We start from the raw sequence: 27,157 nt of genomic DNA on the forward strand, positions 1-27,157 counted from the left end.
TGCAATTCTCACAACATACAGAGATTAGGTATTTCTTTAACTCTGACAGAAAAGATTTCCAGACAAATCATAGATAATTTCTTTCTCATTACAGCAAGATTTGTCAGAGTATATTTAATTCTCCACATGGACACTCCATCATGTAATACAAGGCACTCCAGTTAATTAACAGAGCCAATGTATTATGCAGTTACTAAAGTATTCCTTGTCTTTAAGTGAATTTTTGGCTTCCAGAAGCAAATGTGCTTTGAATGCAACTGCTTTTACAACTGAAGTTAATAAGTGACTTCCATAAGAAACCCACAGTATATCAGTTGTCTAAGAAAGTATGTATACACACAAAAACTGGTGTGAAGAGCATCATGCCTATTCTCCTCTCTCTCTCTATTTCCAGAAATTTAACTCAGCCTCTAGATATATTTTGTATAATGAAATATGACTTTTTCCAGGTAAATGAAAATTACAAATTTTGAGCTATTTCTTTATAAGCACAAAAATATTAGTATTGCAAAACTTCTGGTTACTTTCCCACTAAGCTACAAATCACTATACCATTCAACTTGTAGGTGTCAAAACAGTAAAGAAATAGAGCAGCACTGCAACTACCAAAAAAAATGACGTAACTAACTCAAGCCAATACCTTCCAAGATCTTTTCAAGCTCCAAAGGTTACCATTGTTGACTTATCCAGAGTATTCGGTGAGAGGCAATTTTTCATGCAGCGATTAGTATTAAAGTCTGATGAGCCCTCAAAAAAAGGCTGAGAACAAAAGCTGGAATTTATGACCCAATTAGGTCAGACACACCAGTGCCTCAATAAGCAAATACACCAAGCCTGCCACAGTTAAAACCTCTAACTCAGCAATGTTCACATTTGGGACTCACGCACTGAAAATGTAATTCTGCCACTTTTCAATTAATAGATGTAAATTCTAAACAAAACAAAGCAAGACAAAAGTCCACTGCAGCAATCTCATCCACAAAATTAGGCTATCAGGCTTCTTCAAAAGAAAAGGTGGTTTGATCATTGGTTTGTTAACTGTTTAACTTTGTGCCCCTGCTACCTCCCCAACTACAAGCTGTTTCCTATCAGAAAGCACTGACTGCAATGTCCCTCACTATATATAGCCTTATACAGATATTTAATACAGGCTATCTATAAACTTCCAGAAACTGCCAGTTGTCACTTTCATAGAAATCTTCTGTCTCAGAATTAAGTCTGACCAGTAATGTGTTTTTCAAATATTCTCTATGAACTTAAGCATAAGAAAAATGTATTTATATAAATAAGGCTTACAGAAGCTAACTACCTTTTACCCTTGAGCAAGAGTGTGGTCCCAGACAGTCCACAACTACAGTAAATGTATCTTCTGACAGCCTAGAAGAGAGTCTCCTTCCAAATTATCAATATTAGGCTATCACAATGGCAGACAGGGTCACCCAAATTACCACTAGCCATAGGGACATCACAGGATCATCCTGAGGTAACAGTGAATCCGTGTGGACACACTGCACTCAGCAGTCCCACTCGTGGATTACTGCTGATAATTCCCTCTCTAGGAAGAGTCTGCAACTCCTGAATTCTCAGCAATCAAAAACCTCGGTGCGAAATCATGGAGCAATGAATTGACACTTCAACAGCAGTGCTGCTTTAGGATGGCACTGAACTACAAACAATTTCGTTTTCTACTGACTGTTAAACCACAAACTTTCAATGTCCACTTAACATGATGGCTATTTCTGAAAATTTCAATATAACAGAAAGAATACTTGCTATAAGGAAAAAAATGAAGTGACTAAATCCATACCCAAGAGAGATTCTTCTAATTTCTTTTCCAAAATTTGCATAGACTGACATAATACAATAGTTTGCATCTGACTATGCAACACAACAATGAGAGTTAACTCCACAGAAATAAAATTTTCAAGGAAAACTTGTTTCATCCCAGGACACACAGCACATTACTTTGCAAGACTGGCTTGTCAATATCTCTAACTCATGGCTGCCTTTGGAATACAATATAAATATAGAATCAGTTCCAGTTTGAAGCATATTGTATTGCAGAAACTGAGAAATATCCTTCTATGGCACTACATGCATTAGAAGTTATAGGAGATACATTTGATCATCTCAGAACTCATTGTTAGGGCAATTCCAGGACTGGCAGGTACAATAAATATTAATGATTTTTAAATGGTTGTACTGTAAGTAGAAAACAGTCTTAAAGGTGAACATTTCATACCTCCAGAAATATTAGAAAGAAGCAAATTTGAGAAGTGAAATCTTTAGTAGTAAAAAGTTTTCTATGGTCATGACACAACCATCTTTACTCCAGTGTAAGACTCATTACTCTACACTGACCCGTTTTTGAGAAACTGAAGACTTTCACGGTTGGTAACATATTTATTTGATTTATAAAGGATTTGTTGAAGGTTTTTTCCAGAATACTGTTTTCTACACAGTGGATTTACTGGTTTGGCTAGTTCCTCCAATTCTAACAGCAAACTAGAGCAGTATCATAGGTCAAGCACCTCATTTCTCAAATTACCTTAGGTTTAAGTTTTGTACACATTATTGAAACACTAAAGCTTTTCAAGGTTCCTTCAACCTTTATCCTAACATCCTGATAAGCCAAAGAATAAAAAGGAAGCTTATTTTAAGAAAAGCTATCAGAGACATGCATGATATCACTTATTCTGAATGCATTTTCAAAAGCAAATCACAAAGATACCTTTAAGCATAGCTGATATTTAGTTTTTGTCTATTCTGTTAAGAGGCACCAGTCACATGACTGAGTAACACCATTCCTTTCAAAGTTTGGGGACAAGGCAGCCCAAATTAAAAGCTTCCCAAGAGTAATAAGAAAACTAGGTTTTTCCAGTTAAATTCATTTTTGCTGCAGCACCAGTACCAGCTCCAACTTTCATCCTTTCTTCTACAGTTTATTGACAACCCCACCCACACTATTATTGTTGTGCTCCTGACTTCTCTCTATCCAAATTACCAACCTTTGACAGCTTCCCAGGAACCTGACCACCTTCAACCAGAAAAGAAACAGAGCTAAGGATACTGCAGGAATTAAGCTTTGCTCTAGCTTGCCTCTGCTTTTCGCAGCAGAGAGCTATTGCAACAACACGTGGTTGTCTCACCCTCCCTCACCATCACAAATGACAAATGCGGGGGCAGGACAGGGCAGGATGCAGAGGCACAGTGAGCTGCAGACCACACTCAGCATCAGCACCCTCAGCCATCCCTGCAGCCTTTGTGCCAAAGCAGACAAAACAGAGCCTCCACCCAGAGAATCTTATCCTTTAGTTTTAGGCTGAGGTTTTGCTGCCCTTATCAGCCCCACCTACAGATAATTCAGTGACAAGAGCTGTTAAGCATATAACAAAGGCAAATTTTGTTTGTACCTGCTCCTTCCAAAAACGTTAAAACTATGACTTTGCCCTCCACATTAACTTTTGGTTATAAAACCTCAGCTGTTTGGCAAACTTTTGTATAATCATTCCTATGAGCCCTCACAGGGGTTTAAAGCATTTCAGTTAAACTTCATTATTTGGGGGGGATGAGGGTGGGTATAGAAGGAAAGCAGGCTGCTACTACTACTGAAACAAAACAAGAAGTTAGTTTGTTTCCAGCTACTGCTAAATTCACTGTGAATTATTTCACTTGAACCTCCTGAAGCGCCTCAGGAGACATTCTTCTGCATTAAGCTTGCAATTATTCTACAAAGCTATACAATAAATTCTTCATCCCTTTACAGCTGTCCCTTTGCTTACAGCTATACTTAACTGAACTGCTGCCATCAGCTACCTGCATTTTACAGAGACTCAGGGCATACATATATATTATAAAAACTATTGTAATAATATCTGCATTTCCCTTCAACACTCTTCTTGATATCTGCAGTATCTACAACTTGCCAGCACTTCTCAGCCATAGGCTCATTCTTTAAGTATTTAAAAATTGTACTCCACTACTCTTCACAATCTGTCAGTCATTAAGAGCTTTGCAGCTTAGCCAGAATTATGTCATAGGCATAAAGTATTTTCAGTAATAATTTCAAAGAGTTATTTCTGTGCATTATTATAGCAGTAAGTCTTGTTGCTTTCATTCAGGAACACTTAACAAGTTCATCATTGAATAGGTAGAAAGGATAGAACCATTTTTTAAATTATGGTATTCATCCAGCTAAATCTAGCCCCATTTGGTGCCCCCCCCAAAAAAATAATCTACCATGCTCTTTCATGAAATTTTTCATTGCAATGCACATCAAGTGTGCCCATTCCTAACCAAGCTAATTTTTAACTGACTGAATGAACAGCAATTCCTGGAAGAAGGATGTTTCCTCTTCTCCTACTAGGTACCACCTAGTAAGGCTACAACTGCTGATCACAATTTTGGTTTAATATGTGACTCCCCAGCTGATATCTAGAATGAACTATTTCAGGTATGTTTTTTAAGGAGAAGCCACCTAAACAGCACATGGAAATAAACAAGAGACAATATTTCTGTAGGATGTGTGAAGAAAGTTGAAGCACCAGTCTGTAAATGTGGTAAGGAAAAGACAGAATACAGAACTGGGTACAGTGGCAGAAGCTTCCTAAACAAAGAACTGCTGCCAAAGGAATTATAAAAAGCAATCAATCAAATCTTTCTGTTTGTTTTCATGCTGTACACACAGTAGAGACTCAGTCTGGGAAATCACAATAACACCTTTCTGCTAATTAACACCAACTCATTGAATGATCTATATGATACAAGTAAGACAAATAGTAACAATTTAAGTAATTTTCTTTCCTTGCCTATGGTTACACTCTCTTGTGAAATACCAAGTCCTCAGAAATGAGATTCAGAATCCATGATTCAAGTTAGATACCTAGAGTTAAAGACCAATCTCAACAAGTTGTGGTACTGCCTTTGGGAATCCACTTCTTGAATCTCTGAACAGAGAAATCTAGTCTTGTAAAATATCTTCAGGAAACAGCTTTGACATGTTTGCATGGTTATGAACTCAATTACAGATTCCATGCTAGATTAAAAAAAAAAAAACAACCCTCCTTTATCTTCATGACAAAGTCTCCTTCAATACTTTGATTCTAAAAAGGTACAAAACACTTCACATGTGGCAGATAGAAGGAAACTGGAAGACTGCAGTTATTTCAAGAGTCCTTTTATTGGCAGCACTTCAGTTTGCCCTTGAGGAAAAAGAAATAATTTGTTTTGTTAAACCAATTCCTTTGCATTACAAAGAGTAGCTTCTATATGCATGGAAACCAAAGTTTTCACTCTTTGTAACTTCAGCTTTCCTTGTTCCAGACTTAAAAAGCTACATCTGGGATCAAAAGATATAATAAAACTAAGCTAAGAGCACCAACAATTTGTGTCAGGTATTTCACAAAACCAAACAGGTAGACAGGAAATCTACATGCCATAAAAACAGACCCCAATATATAGCTTACATGAGGTTAAAAAGAATGTCAGTAGATTAGCTTCCATTTTCTGTTAAGATATTAACTTTAAATCTCCTTAGTGTTAGAAGAAACTGGCTGGCTTTAAAAAAAGTCTCCAAAAAAATCCCATCTTAATCAAAATCCAAATATGTAACTTAATTGCTTCATAAAACCAGTTTGCAACCCAAAAATTACTCAAAATATTCCTTATACATTTCTCTCCCATCCACTAAAAACATTAACTTCAATATTGAAAGGAATAGCCTAGATTTTAATACATAAGCTTTACTCACTTTAAAACAAGTTTTAAATGCAATAAAAGTTGCTTGAAGGTGTAAGTTGGAAAGACATATAAAATTCCATTATTTGCTATTCTCTGTATTCATTCCACAGAATGATGATAAAATGGATTTGTAGATGGAAGGTTCCCATAAAATTTCAGAACTGTATTCTAGTCAAATGACTTGGGAGAACAAGAAGTTAACATAACACTTTAGCTACTTTATTAAGCATGCTTTTGTAATCACTATGAGTATCTGAAATAAACAAGCACTAAAAGTATTGAATTCCTCTTGAAAAACCAAAGGATAGTTGGATATCCAGCCTTTTCCTCAGAATCTTTCCCATACAAGGACATCTACTCTTACTCATTTGCCTCCCTTCACAATTCAGTTTTATTTATTTAAAAAATGCAAGTTATTTCAGCAGCACGGCCATCACTCTCCCAGAAAATCTTCACAGCAAACACAACAATGCTCAGCTATTTTTTCCTCATTCTTGTGTAAATGGGGAAGCCACTGCCACCTCAAATGGCACAATTAGCAATACAGGTCTGAGCACTGACGGAGGATTCAAGTTCCCAACATTATGTTTGGTCCCAATAGAACTTTAAAAGATATTTACCCTTTAACTTTTCATTTGATAACCAAGAAAAGACTGTGTCCACAATTTCTGGAATGCCTGTGTGGGCAATGCCATTTGTAATTCTGGGGGTTGGTGCACTCAAACAATGGTTTATTGGAGATCTTTCAGATACAATTAGATTGCACACCATCAGTTCCATCACAACAAGCCTGGACTCTCTTCAAATTTAGACAGGATATTTATTCACAGGATACTTAACTAGGATGCAGAGGGAGTTACCAGAAGCATGACCATCATCCTGCCTTCTTCATCTATCCTCCACCCTCTCTTTCCCCAGTGCACTTGGGAAGGAAAAGGAGCCAAGGAGACCAAACAGTGCCCATCCCCATAGAGCTTTCTGCCCCGCTGCAGAGACTGGGATTTATAATCAAAACTGTCTGGGACACAGACTGCTGCTAGTGCTGCCTGCAATGCTGGCAGGCCGTTCAAGTTACAAAGAGAAAAATGTGCCAAAATATGTACTCCTGCTTGCCAAGCATATAATCCTGATGCATACTTCCTGATAGGAAAAGGATTTAATAAATATGAGACAATTTCCTTTTCCCTTTGCTTAGAAATTATCTTCTTTCCCACATGCTTAAGGCCAGAGAAAAAGAAACAGCACACCTTTCACATTTAAAAGAAGCTCAGTTAATTCTCTGACTGGAATACACAGGTTCATTTGATTGAGCATATTCCGTATTTTCTTAGTAACTCAGATAACAATCACCGGACAAGTTTTGGAATCTAAGAGAGTCTCTGCCTCATGTTACCCATGAAACACTTCAAGGCATGTGGGAGGGCTGGATTTGTTGGTGGACATGGTCCCAGTTGTTGCTGGGCTCACTCCACAGCATCCTGTACTAGTAGGTTCTCTCCTGGGTGGAAACAACAAGGGAACACCTGAGAAGGATTAGAGGTTTTACCCTTGAATCACGCCATACCCTTGGTTAACATGAGGAGTAGGGAAATTTGCTACAAACTTTTCAGCCAGAAAGTTTAATTAGAAACCTGGATATATATAAGTTGAAGGATAGCCTCTGTTGTTAAAAAAGGCAAAAGTAGTAGAAACGCAAATTTGTGTATCAGGGAATCAAATAACAGACAACAGTACAGGGCTGAGGCTCTCAGGCTTACTTCATTACTGTAGCACGGTAATTGGTAAATGTTCAGTAATTTATTTAGTATACTACTATGAATGATACTTGTAAAATACTACACAAACCAAGACTAGAATTTCAAAAGACTCCTCATTAAGGAATAATTAGAGGTAGCTAACAATACATTCAATAGATCTGTTGCAAAAACAATGTGAAGGAGATACTGATAATACTGATACAGCATTAAAACACTATGTCAAAAATAATTATAATACACTTAAGAAAACTCTTGCTTTCATAATAAGGATTTCAAAGAAGAAACAGTGGTCATTTAGGTCTAACAAGTACTAACAAGTACTGGAAGATACCCAGCAAATAACTTAAGTGTTACTAAGGTAACAATAACAACTGTATTTTCCCTAACTTGTAACATCCTTCTGCTAGTTAACATCTTTTCCTATTTGCAAAAAAGGAGGAAATAAGACCTTTCACTCCTAACAAGCTGTCAGAGACTTCAGTTGCTAAATTATATTCAGCAGCCTGAACATAACTTAGAGAGGATAGGAAAGCAGTTGACGTGGTTTTTGGAACAGAGGTTGCTAGCAAGATGAGTGTCTGCCTCCTGAGTAACAACAAATAAAATAGGTTGCACCAGGGGAGGTTTAGATTGGAGAGAAAGGATCATCTCTTTGCTGAAAGGATGGCCAGGCACTGAAACAGGCTGCCCAGGAATGTGGTTGTCACCATCTCTGGAAATATTTAAAAGACTTGGAGATGTGGTGCTTGGGACATGGTTTGGTGGTGGATTTGGCAGTGTTAACCTAACAGTTGGATTTAATAATCTGAAAGGTCTTTTCCAACCCGAATAATTATATGATCCAATGAACAACAGAGCTAATATAGCAGCAAAACTTTGCCTGACAGCAAAAGGCAGTCTACAAACACTCACTTTTACCAGAAGTATTAAGCATTCTTAAAAGTAAAAAAGCAGGAAAAAGGGCTAAAGATTTCAGAAAACCAGCTATTAACCTAATCAAACTGAGAACAAGAAATATCAACCATCACCACGTGTTAGGAAGAGGTTGGAAAAGATTATATTGACCTCCAACAAGAATGCTGTTTGAAACATTACAGTTGTTGGCCTGGTTTCCTACAGAAATAAGATCTATGCAATCATACTGTCAGTTCATCTGTTTGTTATTCTTCTTGGTATGTTTAAGTTCAATGGTCAATTTGAACTAAATTTAGCAGTGGTCCAGAGGTCTCAATAATACTTAATTTATACAGGACATGTAAAGCCAGTTTGGTAGGAAAGAAATCCCAGTTAGTGAAAAGAGTCTAGTATAAACCCATAAGTAAACCTATTTTATTTGCCTGACTTGTTTTACTGTCAGAACATACCAGCCACACAAAACAAATACATATCTAGTGTTAATTTGGATGGTTCAGCATCAAGTGTACTCAGGGAATAATACAACAAAACAAAGAAAAGAGATACTGACAGAACAAACATTTCTAAGTGGCAGGGGGAATAAGCTGATATTTTGTTATAAAGGAGAGCATGAAAACGTCATGGAAGATTGTGCCTCATAAGTTCTTCCACTGCAATTCAGTTTTAAATACTGAAAGATCTGATGCTTTCAAGGAAAACCTGAAATGAATGTTGAGGAGGATTACAAGAAGGTCAACAACATATTTGCTATCACTAGCTTTGAGAGGCTAGTATTCCAGTAGTCACAGAATTACTTGGGTTGGAAGGGGCCTAAAAGGTAGCTTCAAACCCCTTCCATGGGCAGGGACACCTCCCACTAGACCAGGTCACTCAGGGCCCCATCCAACCTGGCCCTGAACACTTCTAGGGATGGGACGTGCATAACATCCTTGGGCAACAGCCACCAGTTCCAGCGCCTCATCATACTCACAGTAAAAACTTCTTCCTAACATCTAAGCTATGCCTATCCTCTTTCAATTTAAAGCCATTATTCCCATATTACTACTTCTAACTATTACTGAATACTGTATAGTGAAGCATAAGAGCATGAAAAGAGGAAAAATGAGAAAGTACATGAGTGGAACAATATTTCAAATACATGAAAAAATTATTATTATTATCTCAAAATTCTACTGCTCGTCTATTGCTCTTACCACAGTATCATCACTATTAAAATCTTTTGAAATAAGCTAGGAGAAGAAAATTGTGGTGGTTTGACCAGGAAGGAGTGGGAATTCTGGGATGCTGTGGTCAAACCAATGGATGTTCTGAGTTTCATACTGACACCTGGTGTAGCCAGTGAAGTTTGGACACACCTCCGAGAATACACAGGGGTTAAAAAGCAGGGCACTGCCCTTGGCACTCTCTCTTGGGACGTCGCTTCGAAGAGGTCAGATCACCCTCCCCTGTCCAGCCTTGCTGCTGGGCGGGGGAGGGGCAGCCATGCGGTAGGCCCAGGGCCTGGACAGAGATAGGGGTTGAGGGGGCTTCGAGGATGGAAGGGTGGAAGATCCCAGAGAGTCAGCCCTCGGGCAGCCAGCCCCCCCCCCCCCCCCCCCAGGAGGGAGAGAGAGAGAGAGAACCGGCGACACCGAATGTGATAGCAGCCGGCCCAGGAGGAGAAGGGGGGAGGAAGAGTGCCCGGCCGGAGCGGCAGCGTGTGGGCAGCGTGTGTGGGAGTGCCACTCCGGGACAGATAGAGACTGAAAACTTTTAACCCTTTCTTTCATGATTGGGGCCTTGCAAAAATGCTAATCCTCCTCGAAGCTGAATAAGAAGGGAGATAAGAGATGAGATGAGACAAGGACCTGGCCCGAAGGACGTGGAGATGATTGAATGGGAAGAGATGATTTGGAGTGGCCTTTTGGCTGGACTTTTCTTGTGGCCATGGACTCAGTTGTTCCTGTGACACAGACTGCACTTAGGGGGACGCAGTGGCTCAAAACCAGGAGGGTTCATTCGTGAGGACCCCCCGGCCCCAGGGGGTTGGAAAAATATGGGGGGGACAGATGTCCCAAAGCAGAGACTGTGCCTTTTTGGAGTGAGACAAGGCATCCTTGAAAGACAACCCTAAAAGCAGCTCTGGCCATGCGCAGTGGTGAGAGCACTGGGCATGGAAGGAAGATGTCACAAGCGGCAAAAGGACTTTTTCCGGGCGGTGCCGAAGTGACAGGGAAGCACACGAGGTTTCAGTGTGTTTCCAGGGGAAGCCTATGGAACAAGAAGGACTCCTTTCCTCTTCATGAACTGCAGTTTGAGTATACTAAAATGTGGGGCCAAGGCTGGGCAGTTGATGATTTGGGAGAATGTATCGGATTGGGAAAGTCAGGTAGTGGGGAGGGGGAAAGTGGTTTTTGTAAGGTTTTCAATTTTTTTTTTTCTTTTCCTTATAGTCTTTCCGTATTTTCCTGTAGTTTAGGTAATAAAGTGTTCTTTATGTTCAAGCTAAAGCCTGTTTTGCTTATTCCTGGTCACATCTCACAGCAGACACCAGGGTGAGGGCATTTTCATGGGGGGCACTGGCTCTGTGCCAGGCTCAAACCATGACAAAAATCTAGCAATGTAATACAATTTCAGTGGATATTAGATAAATGGGATCTCCAAATCAAGTTTATTCATCTTGCAGGACTTATGAGTTTGCATTCTGGGTTTCTACCATCTCCTCCTCATCCACCACCATTACATGTTCAGAAAGTAAACTAATTTGTGCTGCTAACCCAAAGAATCTGCAACTCAAACATGTCAATAGTTAGCTGACCATAAAAGCAGATAGAGCTGCAAAGCTGTGCCTGCTGCAGGTGTATGAACTAATAATAGAAAGAGGATGATGTAGATTGAAAAACCCCAACTCTCTCTCCTGAATTGCTAGTTTGACAATTTTGGTCAAATATTCATGCTGGTTTTGCAAGTATTCGAACTGATTCTGCTTACACTGGTTATGAAATGTACTCTAACACAAAACTTGAGAGTCACCCTGAATTTTGGGCTGCAACAATTCCTCAGATTACAAATAACTCATGACATCATTTCTGTAGTCCCATCACAAAGACAGAGAATTTGTGGCAGTTTACTGGGCATAGTCACCTCTTAAACCTGGAAGCAAAGAACACATCAGTTGTGCATGGGAACAGAAGTATCATGTCCTAAATCAAAAGATAACCTTTACTCACAGCTGGGTAGTCCATCTACTTCCAATCTGCACACTAATGGACAGTTTCAAAATGCAATGATGGCTTAGACAGAAATACCTTCAGATGGTGTCACCCTGAGAACTGACTATGCCAAATTCCATATATTCTTTTGAAGAACATACCAAGTTCGGTAGGCTATGTTAGAAGTATCTAACACAAAATACATCAGACAAGTTCGCTTGCTGGCTTTGTAGTACTTAAACCACTTAATTTTCTTAACTTGGTAGAAAATAAAAATAAAAATCAAGGTACAATATTTTTCAGACTCTATGGGGAAGAGAAAAAAGTCAAGGGTCTGTGACATCTTATTACAAGAATTAGCCAGATCTGATTTAGAACTCAATGGCATCTCAAACTCTTCTGAAAGGTCAGGAGATACCTCACTTAACAACTCTCTGGTCTCCTGAGCTTATGTAAGCTACAGAGCAAACATAGATAATACAGTCACAAGACCACCAAAAAGAAAATAATTACAAACATTCAGAAAACTCTTAATGCATCCATCTCCCCATTTTGAGGATAACGGAATCATAATTTTCATCACATTACATTCCTCTCAAAAAGTTATCTTCCAGATGTCTATCTACTGCTTTATTTCAGCATTCTCCCTTGTGTGAACTGCTAGTGATGATTCTAGAAAATCACTATAACTAAACATTTTGATGCTCATTTGAAGAACTCATTTGACTGAGAGGTCAGTTAAAAAATATGGTATTACTGTAGGCAATGATAGTATCATAATCATAAGAGATCAATTCGTCAAATTAAATACCATATAAGAAAAACACAAGTATTAAGTCAACATCAACAACAATCAGTGAAGACGTTTTAGAATTATTTTAGCTTCACAGACCAAGTTAAATGCTTAAGTCAAAACGTCCTAATATTAAGAGGAAATAAAAACCATTTACAGGAAACAAATCAGTATTTTACTGATCACACATTGCTAGGCTGCCTCAAATGTCTTGCAAGCACAAACCTGCAGCAATGCTTTACTTCAGACTCAAGTCTGACTACTTCTCACTTTGTCCACTTTATGCTATTTGGTAACTAGCTCCGAGTCAGACCTTTAAGTATCACCACTTGCACTAGGAAGCTGGAAGAACAGCCACAAAGCTCCACCAGCTCTGAGAGAAAAAGACTACAGGCATTAACCCACTAGGCGAAATAGTACAGCTTATCCTACCAGGGTACAAAAGGCTGCAGAACAAAAAACATAGGTGACCCAAAGGAAAAAAAAGGCTACTTTAGATTCCTCCTTCTCCTGTAGACCTCACCACAAAAGCTAAGCCCTCTTTAACAATCAGAAATGGAAAGTTAGTAGAAGTCAAAGCCCAGGATCCCTGTAACTATGCACTCTACATGCAGTGACTTTTCCCTTGTTACCACTTCTCCCTGCGTAACAGCAAGCTAAGAGTTTGAAGAATTTGATCTTTCTGTTCAGTTCTTCAAAACTTCCATGCTAAAATTTGCAAGTTTGTTTTGAAGAAGAGCAGCAATACAACAAAGCGTAAAAATAATTCCAAACAGTAACTACAAACAAATCAGTGGAAAAAACTTCAAAACTAAATATAGTAGTAATACACTCTCTTGGCTGAAAAGCACTGAATTACTGGTAAAACTCTTGCAGACTATTCAAGCCCTTTGCAGAATTACCAGCCTTCAGGGTATCAGCAAAGACAGTTCTGTCATGTGAATTGATTCATACTATTGATAAGTATGTGTAGCCTATGGCAATGCTTTTCAAGTACAAAGACAGGTCAGAAAACTGAAAGTTTTTCATGCAAAGGAAGATACACCTTAATAGCCTAGCAGGCATCTCCTCTAGTCTAGAGGGGTGAAAGAAGCAACAGCTGTTTTCAGAAGAAAAGGTCAGAAGCACTAGCTGAACATGGGAACATATTAAACTTATCTTGATTCTACATAAGAGTCTTTATGTTACAATCGCGTTGATGTAAGGCCTGTATTAGCTTATCTCATTGTAGCAACAGTTATGTTGCCTATTTTAATTAAAGAATTCCGAGGTAACTGCTTCAATTCCAGTTAAAGCCCTGAAGGTGATCAGTTTCACATAAAGCAACAAGAAGCCTTCCATATTAAAAGAGTGTTGCATTTTAAAAATACAACAGCTGTGGATCAAGTAACATTTTACTGCTCACATCAGAGACAAAAAGTTTTGCATAACTTCACAGCATGTAAGCATGAGACCACTGTCAACTCACTACGAATGTTTCTTTAGCAATGACTAGCAGAGCGAAAGCCATCTTCAACTCTTCAGCAGCACAGAACTTTGTAAACAACAGCAATGTTTACTTTAATTCAAGGGGAAAACAAAAAAGAACAGAAGAAAATCAAGTGGGGAGAAGAGGTTGCAAAGGGCTTGTTTGGAGCTGAAAGGATGAAGGAGAGAAAAAACAGTGAACCAGACCTTTAGAGCATAAACTGGAGAAGAGGGAAAACCATGCAACAGTACATCTACTGCTGAAAATGAAAACCCAACTTCTGTTGCTTAACACAACCTCCACACAGATTAGAGATACTCAGCCTACTGAGTGCATTCTCCTTTTTAAAGTTTCCACAATAGGAGCAAATAGTTCAAAAGTATGATCCATGGACACAGAGTTGCCCACTGACATCATAACTTAAATTAGCTCAATATAAGTATTGAAGAAAAAAGAATTACAATCTAGTTAGTGACTGAATTTGCTGTTCAAATGTTTGCACATATAAGATAGACATGATCAAAGGTACAAAAGCCACACTCAAAGCTCTCCATACCAGACAAAGAAATAATGAATCATAATCAGAAACATCCCAAGTATCCCCAATTCCAATTCACTCCTACACAGTGGTACACTTTCCCTCTATGCCATCATAATTTACATATGATTTCAGGCTAATAATGCTCTTCAAACATATGTTAAAGAAAAAATTCTGTAATTTTACTTTATATTACTGAAAAATAGAAATAACTGTAACTTTAGGCTTGCAAAAAATCTAACGTCAGAATTGTCTTTTATAAAAAATTGCTAATACCCTAGTAATAGCAAACATCTAGGAAAATGGTACAGATGGAATTACCATTATAGCAGAATTTTGCTGTTCTAATAAGAATATTTGAAATTCATGAAGCTTTGCTTTGACCGATGACAAATTTGCTATTCTATGATTCTGCTTCTCTGTAGTTTTATTAAAGACATACACTGCAAAACTTTCCAGCTTTGTTTCTGGATTAAAACCAAGCTAACTGCTCTGTCATCAAAGAGAGCCTTTGCAACACCCAAAAACCTCAATAAGAACTTCCACACAGCTTTTCAAGTACCAGTTAGGTACTTGAAAATACCTAATTGAAAACTAATACTTTACCTAAAATAATATTATACTTGAAGCATCTGAGAAAGCAGTTTTTAAGAGTAAAACAGCAAGATGGACATTGTCAGATTCCAGTGGATGTGATCAACAAAATAGTAGCAATGTCCCCACCAAGCAGTAAGAAGGAAACATGAGCTTTCCCAAGCTGTGGGTTTCTGGAGGATGCATAGACCAGATTACAGTCAGATCATAAATCCTCTCAATTAAGTGACCCAGAAAAAGAATGATTTCAAGTGGGGTTCTGAACAACAACAAGCTTTTGAACAAATTAAACAAGAGATTGTTCATTCAGTAGCCTTTGGGTCAGTCAGGAAAGGACAAGATGTGAAAAATATGCTTTACACTGCAGCCAGGAAGAAAGGTCCTTCCTGAAGTCTTTGGCAAAAAGCATCCAGGGAGACTCAAAGATAAGCCTGTGATTTCTGCAGTCAGGGATGCAAAGGATCCCAGGCCTGTTACACCACAACTGAGATACCAGCAGCCTATGAAGGAGCTGGAGCTGCCTCAGAAGTGACTGGCACTGAATCACAGCTTCTCCTGGAACCCCAACTGCCAATACTGGGCTGGATGTTCAAAGGGAAAGTCCCAGCCACACATCACATCACTGACACCACATGGAGTAGGCAGCTTGTGTTGATCACACAGCAAGCTCAAATAAAAAACCCCAATCACTCAGGAATCTTGAAAGTTAGCAAGAACTGGCATGAAGATAAAAATTTCAGACTACTATAATCAAAGGAGAAGGTACCACATGTTAAAGAGGCCCTATTATGTAATCAACCCCCAGATAATGAAAAGTGATACACTCTTTACTGACAGTTCCTGCCACACACTGAAGATGGAAAGTTGCCATATGAAATCCTACACAGCAAACTGTAGAAGCTATTGAGGGACAAGGTGGATCAAGCCAGAGAGCAGAGCAGAAAGCCATCCAGCAGGCTTTAGATATTGCTGAAAGAGAAACAACCAGTGCTCAACCTCTACACTGACTCACAGATGGCGGCAAATAATGGAAAAAGGTCAACCTGTAGCACAGAGGGAAACCCATCTGGGCTGCTGAAATGTGGCAAGACATCACTGTCTAGGTGAAGAAGTTGGCCATAAAAGTATGTCAAAAAAATGCACATGTACCCAAAGAGCTGGGCTACCAAAGAACACTGCAACAATGGACAGGTAAATGAAGCTGCCAAGATTGAAGTGTCTCAGGTGGATATGGACGGGCAGCATAAAGGTAAGTAATCTCTGGCTCAGTGGGCCCATCATGCCTCACATCATCAGGGAAGCAATGCAACACACAGATGGGCTTGTGACCAAGAGGTGGACTTAACCAGAACAAAACTATGGCCCAAGTTATCCATAACTGTGAAACATGGGCTGCAATCAAGCAGGCCAGGCCTCTATGGTGTGGTGGACTGCGGCTGAAACACAAACATGGGGAGGCCCTGCACATGGACTGGATGACACTGCTGAAAACCCACCAGGCAAGCGCTACATGCTTACAATGGTGGAAACATCCAGCCTGGATGGCGGGATACAGACCCTGGGCCTGATCCTACTGCCCAGAACACCATCTTGGGCCTTGTCCTGTGGCAACATGGCACCCCTGAGAGAACAGTCGGACAACAGGACTCATTTCAGAACTAGTCTCAGACACCTGGCCAAAGAGTACAGGACTGAGTGGTGTACCCTATTCCCAATCATGTGCCAGCCTCTGGGAAAACTGAAAGAACAATGGACTGTTAGAAACCACATTGAAAGCAGCAGATAATGGGGTCTTCGAACACTAGAATCTACACTTAGCAAAGGCTGCCTGGTTTAAATAACTCCAGAGGCTCCAGCAATCAAGCTGGTCCTGCCCAATCAAAACTTCCACCTACCATAGAAGGGGATTAAGTCTCCGTGGTGCATTTGGGGAATATCACTTTGGATTGGTCCTGCCTAAAGCAAAGGCAAACCTGCCTGCGTGACTGTTTTTGCTCAAGCAGTTGCTGGGTAATGCAGACAGATGGGGAAACACAATGCATATCTCAAAGGGATTTGATTTTTGGGTGAGAACAGTCTGTAATGTTAGCTTTTATAACACTGCCTGCTGAATGGCACTGCCACTGTATGCCATAGCTACCATGGGCAATGAATATGGTTTGCTCCAGATACATGAGGCTCCTGATGTATCACAACCACCTGGCAGCACTCTTGCCCAGGATGTCTTCCAGGTACAGAGACCAAATTAACTCAATGGACATCCTGGAGGGACGGTCATTGACTATTGAAATTATACCTATGCTTATGTGCATATATATATATATGAACATATATAGCTAGTAGGTATAGGATTTGTGCATGACATGGATGGTATAGACTAAGGGGAGGATAATGTTCTGGCTTAAGCAAGGACAGGGTTAATTTTTACAGTAGCCAAGAGGGGGCCTGGCCAGAAGTCAAAGATTATTCTACATCACCTCACATCATTTTCTGGAGACAGGGGAAGGAGTCCCTTCTACATCATGTAGTGTGGTAGTGGAGTCAGGTATTCACCAGGCCCTGTGTGGGGAGCACTCATGTGACTCTTTCACCTCTTTCCTACGCTCTGTTATTAATATTCTTGCTCTTACTGCTCCTTTTCTTATTTCATTGCTATTTCCAGTAAATTGCTCTTATCTCAACCCACTATCTCCACCTTTTGTGCTTCCAATTCTCCTATCTATCCAACTGAAGGGGAAAGGGTGGGGGGCGAGGGGGGGGAAGTAAGTGAGCAGCACTTAGCTTGGAGTTTTCTAATGGGAACACTAAATTGGGGAATTTCCTTCCTAGACTTTCTTTAGGATGCCTCACTGCTATACCAGAGTCTGCCCACAATCACACAGAGTGCAAATAGAGATAACAGGAGATAAGTGACTGGTTACAACAAACTGGTAGGAGGCATAACCTGAAGCCAGTCAGCAAAAGCTGCTCTTCTCTGAAAGAAAGCAAAAATTCCACATCCAGAAAAACACAAACCAACTCTGTTTCTCAAAAACAGAGGGATCATCTTTATTCCATTTTATACTGAAAAACAGAAGTATGATGGAAGAACAAGCATAATTGACAAGCTACAGAAACAACTTTCATTTTAATTAACCAATTAATAAAGTTACATTAAATAAGGTCACTGATAATATAAGCTTTATTTTCCTTGAATTTGAGTTGCTACCTTCATGAGCAGTTTACCAGGGCTCACATACAAACATACTGCCTGAGTTACCTGAAACAAAGCATTAGATAGGCAGGTAAAAAAAAGAAAAAAAAATTTAAAAAAATCACCAAACACCCAAATGAACTAGCAGAGAAAAAAACACATTTTCCCTGAAATTAGCGCTTATGCTTTCACCTTCTTGATATAACCAAAGATCTAAAAATAGTCACAGAACATAAAATCACTTGTTGTGTCTTGAGCAGTTAGTTTAACTGCTTACATACTGAGCCTTCTAGCAAGAGTCATGTACTGTCGTTAACCTTGGGAATAACACAACACAAAAACCCACAGAGGATTGTAAAAATAACACTTGCGGAAAAATCTGTAGCATAACTACTCAAGTCTTAAAACATTTAACCAAAATCATTAAAGAAAATCTGAGTTGTTTTAAATATGAGTAAAACAAGAAGACCCTTGTCAGCTTCTGAACAGGAAAGATCCACAGACTTTTTTTCTAAATGAGTATCCTTTACGAGCAAGCAAAGGTCATTCAGAGTAAAAGAATGAAGCAGGTTGATTTTGACTTCAATAGGCTTAACTCACCACAACACACCAGCCTTTTTGCCTCTCTTCTTTTGCAAGTGACTCCACCAGGCAAATTAATCTTCCCACATAATTCAACATTTATAGAGACAAGATGTTTCAAGACAGAAAATCAGGGCTCATGACAGTGACTAAACAGTTCACCCAATAAAAACTGTTTTCATCTGGTCCCATTCCAAAGTGTTAATATGCTATGTACAGCACATGTCTTGCCCTTTATCCAAGGCACAATGTACCATCACTGAGTAATTTTATGGTAAGCCAACCAGTTTCATACTAGCTGTTGTCCTGGAATACAACTGAAGAAAATGTTGTGGGGTTTTTTTTTGGGTTTTTTTTGTTTGTTTGTTTTTTGATGTTGCCTTAAATAAAAAAAAATCAGGGAAACTGAGCAGAAGGTCTGAAAAAGGCAAAGAAGCTGCACTTTTATCTAGGCGAAAAAATGGCTGAAGCAAACTTGCTCCCAGTATTGTGGGGACATATTTTGCCTCTCTCACACTAGCCTTTAAAAATCCAATTGCAAGCAGTAAATAAAACTCTTAATTCTTAGTCCAGTATATCGAATCTCATGATACCTCAAGACACAGAGTTGGATTTCTGAGATTTTTCAAACAAATCAGCCCAGGCAAAATACACTGCAGCTAATGTGTGGGTGTTTTTATAGAGCTTCATTATGCTTTTTGAAACAAAAGGAACAGAAATCCAGGATACATGAGAAACAAGAACTAAAGCAGCTTCTAGTCATCCTTCCATATCAGGGCTAAAATTGTACAAACTCCTCCTTCAGTGGTAACTGTCGCACATGTAATACCTGGTCTCTAGTTAAGACTGCAAATATTCTGTTTGGATTCCTGACCTTGTAATGGTCTAGAGATGAAAGTAGAATGTAGGGTCATTTGCCTTTTACTAAATTTGCTAAAACCAGTGGGCATATGAGGGAATATGAAAGGGGTAGCAACGTTATATGTGTGTTTTTCTGAAACTAGATTGACCACATGACCCTGCCACTCTCCCCAAGTCAGAACACTGTCATTTATTACTGTGTTCTGTAGCATAATTTGATTTTTGCTTTAGATTAAGTTTTTAAATACAGAAATCTCACAACAGAACTCATTTTACATGGCATTTCTATGGAGAAGGCACTTTCCTTCAAGAATCTTCTCACCTACAACACAGGGCTGCAGTATTCCTAACTTCACTTTTACATAGTTTAATTTCTTCTACAGTACAAGAATAATGAGCTGGTGACAGTGTAAACTTTTCCCCAAAAAACCCTCAACTATTCAGCCTCAACACTAAGTCATTATTCTGCAGCTATGCCATGACACTTAAACAGCATCCTTACTTCCTGATATGTCACTGGGACTGAATCCAGAAGTGACAAAAACCTATAAAGTTCTAATCTGCTACATGTTTCACCTTGCCAATTCAAAGTTTATAGAGAGTAAAAAAGTTTATACAATAAAAAAATCTGGAGAATATGAAATTTCAGCCTTCAGAAACATGTCTTACCCTTCAGAATGAAAAAAAAAATTCAACATGCTTGGAAATACAATGGTCTCAGTATAAGCAAATGCAAGGGTAGCAGGGAGGGGTGGGGAACAAAAAAAAAAAAATCTGTGCACAAATTTCATTAAGCATTAATTGCTCTCTGTAATATATTCTTAAGCACACACACAGAGTCAAGAAAGCACACTGGGAAAGTGAGGCCAAATACGACAGCTTAAGTTAACTAATGAGATAATTAGAGGTCCAAAACAGGTGTAATACTAAAATCACTTACAATTGGGGTTTGTAAAGAAGGAGCAGTAACACTGATATGTAGCAGTCCCAGCCTTGTTTCAAACAGCTGCCTCTAACCATTGTATAAGATAATCTCTGACAAATGCTGTTTACAGAGGAGACAAGGCAGCTATAAGACAAAACATAGACTTAAAAATTAATTTAATGCTACAGCATTCTTTGGTTCTGGTTATGTGTTCCTCACTCTGTTCACCCTCCCTCCACCTCCTTCCCTCCCAGACACTGGGTTTATTTCAGACTTGAGGTCAAATAATGAAATGCCCTACCAGGAAAAGTACCAAAAAAGCTATACAAGAAAAAAAGGATTCAGTCCTCTAAGAGAAGACCAATGATTTATAGGCATATTTCTTTAATTGCTTGATGATGAAACAGCAGCAGTTACAGTATTATTTAAACAGAGCTTTTAAGTGCAACTTCAAAGGGAGAAGCCAAATGGGATAAAACAGCTTCTTTCAGCTGAGCAAACAGCAAATCGATTGTTTACAAATAATGTCTACAAAGTACAAAACACTGTGTTTGAAAATTGAAAGTTTCAGATCCAAAACTGAAACCTTCAAAGAAGTTTGCAGGATATACTTGGTATATTCTGATATATTTTAATTGATGAATCCCTGCTTTTGTGAGCAACTGGAAGCAATAAAAGTGTTTCAACAAATGTGAAACCCATGGACATTTTTATCACCAGATTTTAATTTTGTTTTGATTTTCCAGAGTAGGAGGATACACGCTGAATCAGGTAGAATTCAAAGGTCTGCCTAGTATGAATTAAAAAACTTGAATTAAGAATATATATTTCAAATCCCATATACAGGAAAACTGACTATTTCAAATTAGAAAAAGCTGTTCCAATTTTCCATTGCGGTAAGAGAGCACATCATGCATTTTAAATACATACTGAGGCTTTTCATACTCTTAATAACATTCTGTGTTCTTAAAATGTTGTAGTCAAATTCTTATCCAGGCCACTATAAAGAATACCACAGTTATAGTCTATACTTCTCTACCCACAGTAAGGGGATAGCAGCAAATTACAGTAAAATCTGGTGTTACATTTAGCTGTACAGCACTACTAATTAGAGAGTAATTTCAACAATAAATATTTGGTTAAACTCTGCTTTGTCATCAGTGCAAGCAATTTAAGATGAAACTGATCTTTCAGAAAGTCCATGGGGGCTTTTTTTTGAGTCTATTTTTATTTTCTGGTTACTGAGCATCTTTTCCAATGAAACAGTTTTCCAGAGCTACTGCTTAGCAAACAGAAAACCACACACAATGTTAAAAGTAAAAGGGAAGAGTCAAGCCTAGAGGACCATGGCAATCCACAGTTCTCTTTAAACTGTCCTTAGCTAACCCTATTTTACTACTCAATGGCAAGATCTTCTAACAATGACCTTATAGAGCACACAGGCTGCATGACTCAGTAAGAGCAAGGTAAGCTAAAAGACAGGCTTTATCACACCCTTCAGAAAGAATACAGGGAGGAGAAACCAAGACACAGACAAATATGAGCCTGATGGTAGATACAATATCAAGTAAAACACCCAGTTAACCCCCTAGACACTGACAAGTCACCAGTTTTAAACGAGAGGCTCTTCCTGCAATTCTTCACAAGAGCTCTCTGATGAGCCATGCTGTTACTAATAAAAGCACTACAGAGATGAACAGCAGTAGTACCTTATCTCCTTTAGGAAAAAATCCAATCAAAGAAACACATAAGCAAAATGCTACTGCCTGCTTCTGAGAATCCACAGGGACAATCAGCTTTTACACAAGAGGCCATCGTCACTGAAGTCAGGCCTTGAAGCATCCCATACCTTAGGGCAGTCATGAAACATTATGCCATCAAAGGCAGCTGTGATGTGCACAGCAAAGGGCTGGCATCTGACATGTTACAACACCAGCTCACAGAGTTGTTGTAATGCAGTGTTTGTGTAGTGCCTCTAAGACATCAGACACTACAGCAAAAAAAACCTTTTTTTCCCCCCTTAAGTCTATTAAAATAAATAAACCTGCATTCTTGCTGAGCTGTCCCACCTGCAGTACACGTAAGTCTATAATCTCATACGATACATGAAACATACTTTCCTCATCTCACTAGCTAAACAACAGCTATTTTTGGATTACCCAATAGCAATTAATCAATATTCTGCTGATATTCACTTAGTCTGTAAATCTTTACAAAGTTCTCAAAGACAAGGTGAAGTCTATGGAGGAAATAAGTTACCAGTAAAATTACCTTCACAGAAGAGTGTGCGCCACAAAGCTCTTAAGAAGAAGTCAAAATATTTACTGTATCATCTAGATGTTCTTTTCTATACACTATCACAAAAGCGTCAACTCAAGCCACGTAAATTTATCACATCAATAGCTAAAGTAAATGAGAAGTGGAAACAGAACACAAAATGTTGCCTATTGAGTAAATTCACACAATGAATCTTCTGAGCTAAAAAAATAAAGAACAAATTACCTTTCACTCCAGTAGGAATCCTGAAGATTTGTAGAGTGAAATCAACTATGACAACTGGATATCAGCACAGTATCTTGCTTGTCTGTAAGGGAATAATTCAGAGTCACATTACATCAAAAAATTAACCCACCAAATAAATTAGAGAACCAGGTAAGTGAAATTGAACAGTGCTGAAATGATAAACATTTTGAAAATGTGAACACCCTGACAAAGAGGAAGAGAAAGAAACCCCACACCCAATCATTTAACTTGCATTTTGATTTTGTCTCTTAACAAAATACAAGTGTGGCAGTTTACTTTAACACTCTTAAAGTAGTCTGCTTTCAAAACAGAAGGCCAGAAATAACCCCTTACAATGCAGTCTGACGTCTTGTATAGTCCAGACTACAACAATCAGACGCTTCCACATCCCCTTTTCTTGCTCCCATCCTCTTTCTTGTGTCCACCCATTGTGTAAGTACACAATGAACAGTTTTCCAACACTGCTTTTCTTGGGTTAATTTTGCTTGCAATGAGGAACACAGCCCACCTTCCCTCTTCTCACTCCCCCCTACTTAAGATCAATTCCAGAACTAAACCACAGTTTGACTTAACACATCTTCCCCAGGAAAGCATTCAACCTTGCTTTAGAAATATCTAGTGGCAAATATGTTACACACTACAATCCTCAGTAAAATGACTTTTAACATACTGAAACTTACAGTAAACTAAAATGTAGAAAACTTCCTCTTTCAAAAATCAGAATAGAGCTACACATTACAAACACAATTATTAAAAATGTAAACCATTTAAACTCTTTTTCTGCCAATGAATACTTTCATAGCTGTCTTCCATGTAACAGGTATACCCACCATCACATTATTTTATTCCCTCCCTTTTTAATCCTAAAATAGATCAATCTTAGGTACTAAAACATGCTTCCCAGATTAATGCCAAAAGGAAACGCCAGTTCAAAACGGAGCCCCACGATCACCAACTACAGATTTCTTTTTACTTTGTCATTTTTTAAACATTGCTTATAAACCTAGTTTGATTTTTTTGAATATCAGCTTAAAGAGAACTTGCATCCAAACTATTTATCACAACCAACAATGCCTTCTTAACATGTCTGTACTTCCCAGAACACTTTTCCATTCTCTACCTATGATCCATATTCTTCATCTTTAAAGGCATGACTTTGGAGCTGAAAAATGGGATCCCATGAAAAATGAATGTTCTGCCTATATCCACAGTCACAAACTGATTCAGATCATATTTGCTACTAGAAGTAATATAGTTATGCTTCAGGTTACAGTCTCTAAATGAGAGCTCTTCAGCGCTGCCACTGAATCCCCAGTAAGACATGAGAAAGCCAAACTAACTTCAGAATGTTACTTGTGTTGGCCCTTGAATCTAAAAAAAAAAAAAAACAATCATCTATGAATTAACGGCAGTTACTGGAAAATTGTCCAAGTAGAAGTGGAACAACAGGTCTGTTTCCACATGAATGAAGCTTGAAGTTTATTCCACACAGCCCTGGATGTTAAGAAGTTTGAATTCCCCCTCCTCTCCACTATCAACAACTGTGCAGAGAGAATACACGTATTTTCGGAAGTCTTGTCTAGGCCATTTAAATTACATTTTTACAATGCAAGCTCATCTGCCACAGGTTGATGAAAACTGTTGACAGAAATTTTTGAGATCAATAACCTTGGAAAACACTGAAGGGAAGGTCATTTTCTAAGCCCAAAGGTAATGAAACTCAGCAGAATGTTGCAATTTAGGCAAAAGAAAGCAGCTCAACTTCCCACCAAGAGGTCAACAGCGGACAGAAAGCAGCATGGCCAGCAGAAATGGAAACTTGGAAGGGAGGAGAGCAGCAGCTGAAGCAGAGTGCTTCTGCTGCATAACCCAGGGCACCATCAAACTGCTTCTGTTCTCTAACTGGTTGGCTCCTTGGCTTAGGGACTCCCTTTTTCTGCTGTTCAAAACACGATGCTAAAGGACACAGCTTTTCTTTTAGACAGTCTCTCAAAGAAGCTTTTTCTCATTTCAACCTCTGCAGAACTGGATACACACAAGTTGATGAGAATTTGCTGAAGGCTAAGTTCTACAGAACTGCGCTTGTTGCATTAAACTAACACTCCAAAAGCACCCATGACAGCAGACAGAAAAGAAGGCTATAAAGCTAAGAAAATGAATACATGTGCTTTAAAGCAAATACAGAGTATATCATTTAAATTAAAATCTGGCCTTGGAGAGCTTTACAAGAAGTAAAACACACAGCAAATCAACTGCTTGCCAGTTATTACTGGTATCAAAGCACCTTAAGTTTACTTTAGCTGGCTATTACTTGTTCTCTGGCAGTGATATTTTTTGGAAGGTGGAAATCATAATCATTAAGCTGACAGACCCTCAAAATAACTCTCTTCATGTCAATCAGCAATCCCTCTACCCATACACATGTGTGGGCAACACTATTAACATCAAAAGGGATTAAGTTCAACTCAGTGGAATCTTTACCTGTGGAAGAACGCTGCACGCTAAGAAAATGTTACCACAGTGTTAATAGCTCTTTTGAGTGTAGTCAGACTTCAGAGTACTGTAATCAAAGCCTTACAAAAGAACAATAATAGGAAAAGAACTTTGGACCTAAATTTATAAATAACAATATTTTTTTTAAGATCTCAGTGCATAATGTTCAGAGGCTAGGTCACCACATCTTGAAAGGGGGCCTTATTTTAAAGCAGTAGACACAAACCATATAAGAGGATCCTACACTTATTTTTGCCCTAATCCTGAAGAGAAGGGAAATTAGCGATGTGAAGGCTTCCTCGATTTCACCCCCTATCTGATTCTTGGCAAGCAGCCTCAGTGCGGGGGCCTATTTAGCTCATTTTTCTGCAGTTGCTAACTTAGAGACGAAAGAAAGGAACAGCCCGAGATGCAAACAGATGAAGTTATCAGGAGGAGAGGAGTGGTGCTCCGGGAGGAAGGAAATTAGGAAACCAACCGCTTCGCTTCACGCAGCATTCACGCGACGGGTGCGGGAAAGGCACCAAGAGCCAGCGGGACAGATTTTTCGGGGACAAACACCCCTTTTCCTCTGGCCCCAGAGCAGAGGCGGGCGAGCCAAGAGCGCGGCAGATGCGGGCACGGCAGCGGCCGCGGGAGCCCGCGCAACGCCGGCCGGGGTGCCCCGAGCTGCGGCCGGAGGCGGCGGGCGCGGCACTGCCCGCGCCGGCAGCCCCGCCAGCGAGGCGTGGAACCGAGCGGCGAGGAGCGGCCCCGCACGACTCGTCTCGCCGGGACTAGCGCCCAAGGCTGCGGGAAAAGGAGGGAGGGAGGGAGGGAGGAGCCAGCCCCGCTGCCCGCCCGGGGCGAAGGGGCTGCGGCTCGGAGCCACTCGCCCCCGCCGCCCCCGGACGCGCGTCCTCGGGGCCGCTGCCGCCCCCTGCCGGCCGCGGCGCTGACAGCCCCCATCCGCCCGCCCCGCCGCCGCTCGGGGCCGGCACAGAAGGAGGGAAGGAAGAAGGGAGGGGGCAGCTCTACCCGATCAGCCCGGCCGGCCCCGCCCGCAGCCTCCGCATCCCGCGGCAAGCGGAGCGGACCAGTGAAAACGGCGACGCGTACGCGGCAAAGCGGCCCCCAGCGCAGCGCCCCCAGCGCTACGGCTGCCCGACCCCCTCCTCCCCGCCATTCCCCGCTCCCCACTGCCGCCGTAAGCGGCGCTCCCTCGAGAGCGTTCTCGCTGTACCTGCCGCTCGAACGATGCCTGGCGCCCGCACGCTCCCGAAGTTCCCGGCCGCGGCCGTCAGCCCAGCCCGGGAGAAAACCCCGCCGGCCCCGCCCCCCGGCCAATCCGCGCCCCGCCCGCCCCCGCGCCCCGCCCCCGTCCCTTCCCGGCCTGGCGGCGCTGGCCGCGCCCCCGCACTCTCCGCGTCGCCATTGGTTAGCGCAGTTGTCAATCTCCGCGGGTAGCGCTTCGCCCCCGCCCGCTCTTCCTGGGCCGTTTCCAGGGGCTGCTGCCCGTCGGGGGTGCGGTTCCAGCCCGGGGCCGGGACGGGCTTCGGGAGCGTCGTCGCAGCGTGGGCATCACACCGGAGAGATACGGCTCGGC

At 40.3% G+C, this 27,157-nt stretch overlaps 1 protein-coding gene across 22 annotated transcripts in view; it reads right to left on the minus strand.

Annotated features, from left to right (window-relative positions):
* The window catches only part of EPB41L2 (erythrocyte membrane protein band 4.1 like 2), a 137,623-nt gene that overhangs the window by 83,239 nt on the left and 27,227 nt on the right, over nt 1-27,157 (minus strand). For 21 of the 22 annotated variants that reach the window (XR_010439545.1, XM_064708061.1, XM_064708080.1 and 18 more), the window contains exons 1-2: nt 26,795-26,874; nt 23,059-23,140 (exon numbers count right to left, since the gene is read on the minus strand). The gene's annotated coding sequence lies outside the window, so the exon portion shown is untranslated. Of the gene's footprint in view, nt 1-23,058; nt 23,141-26,794; nt 26,875-27,157 lie in introns of those variants that run through there. The other variant, XM_064708060.1, reaches the window with a different exon arrangement.

This window comes from Zonotrichia leucophrys, chromosome 3, assembly GCF_028769735.1.
Source record: "Zonotrichia leucophrys gambelii isolate GWCS_2022_RI chromosome 3, RI_Zleu_2.0, whole genome shotgun sequence".
Taxonomy (NCBI): Eukaryota; Metazoa; Chordata; class Aves; order Passeriformes; family Passerellidae; genus Zonotrichia; species Zonotrichia leucophrys.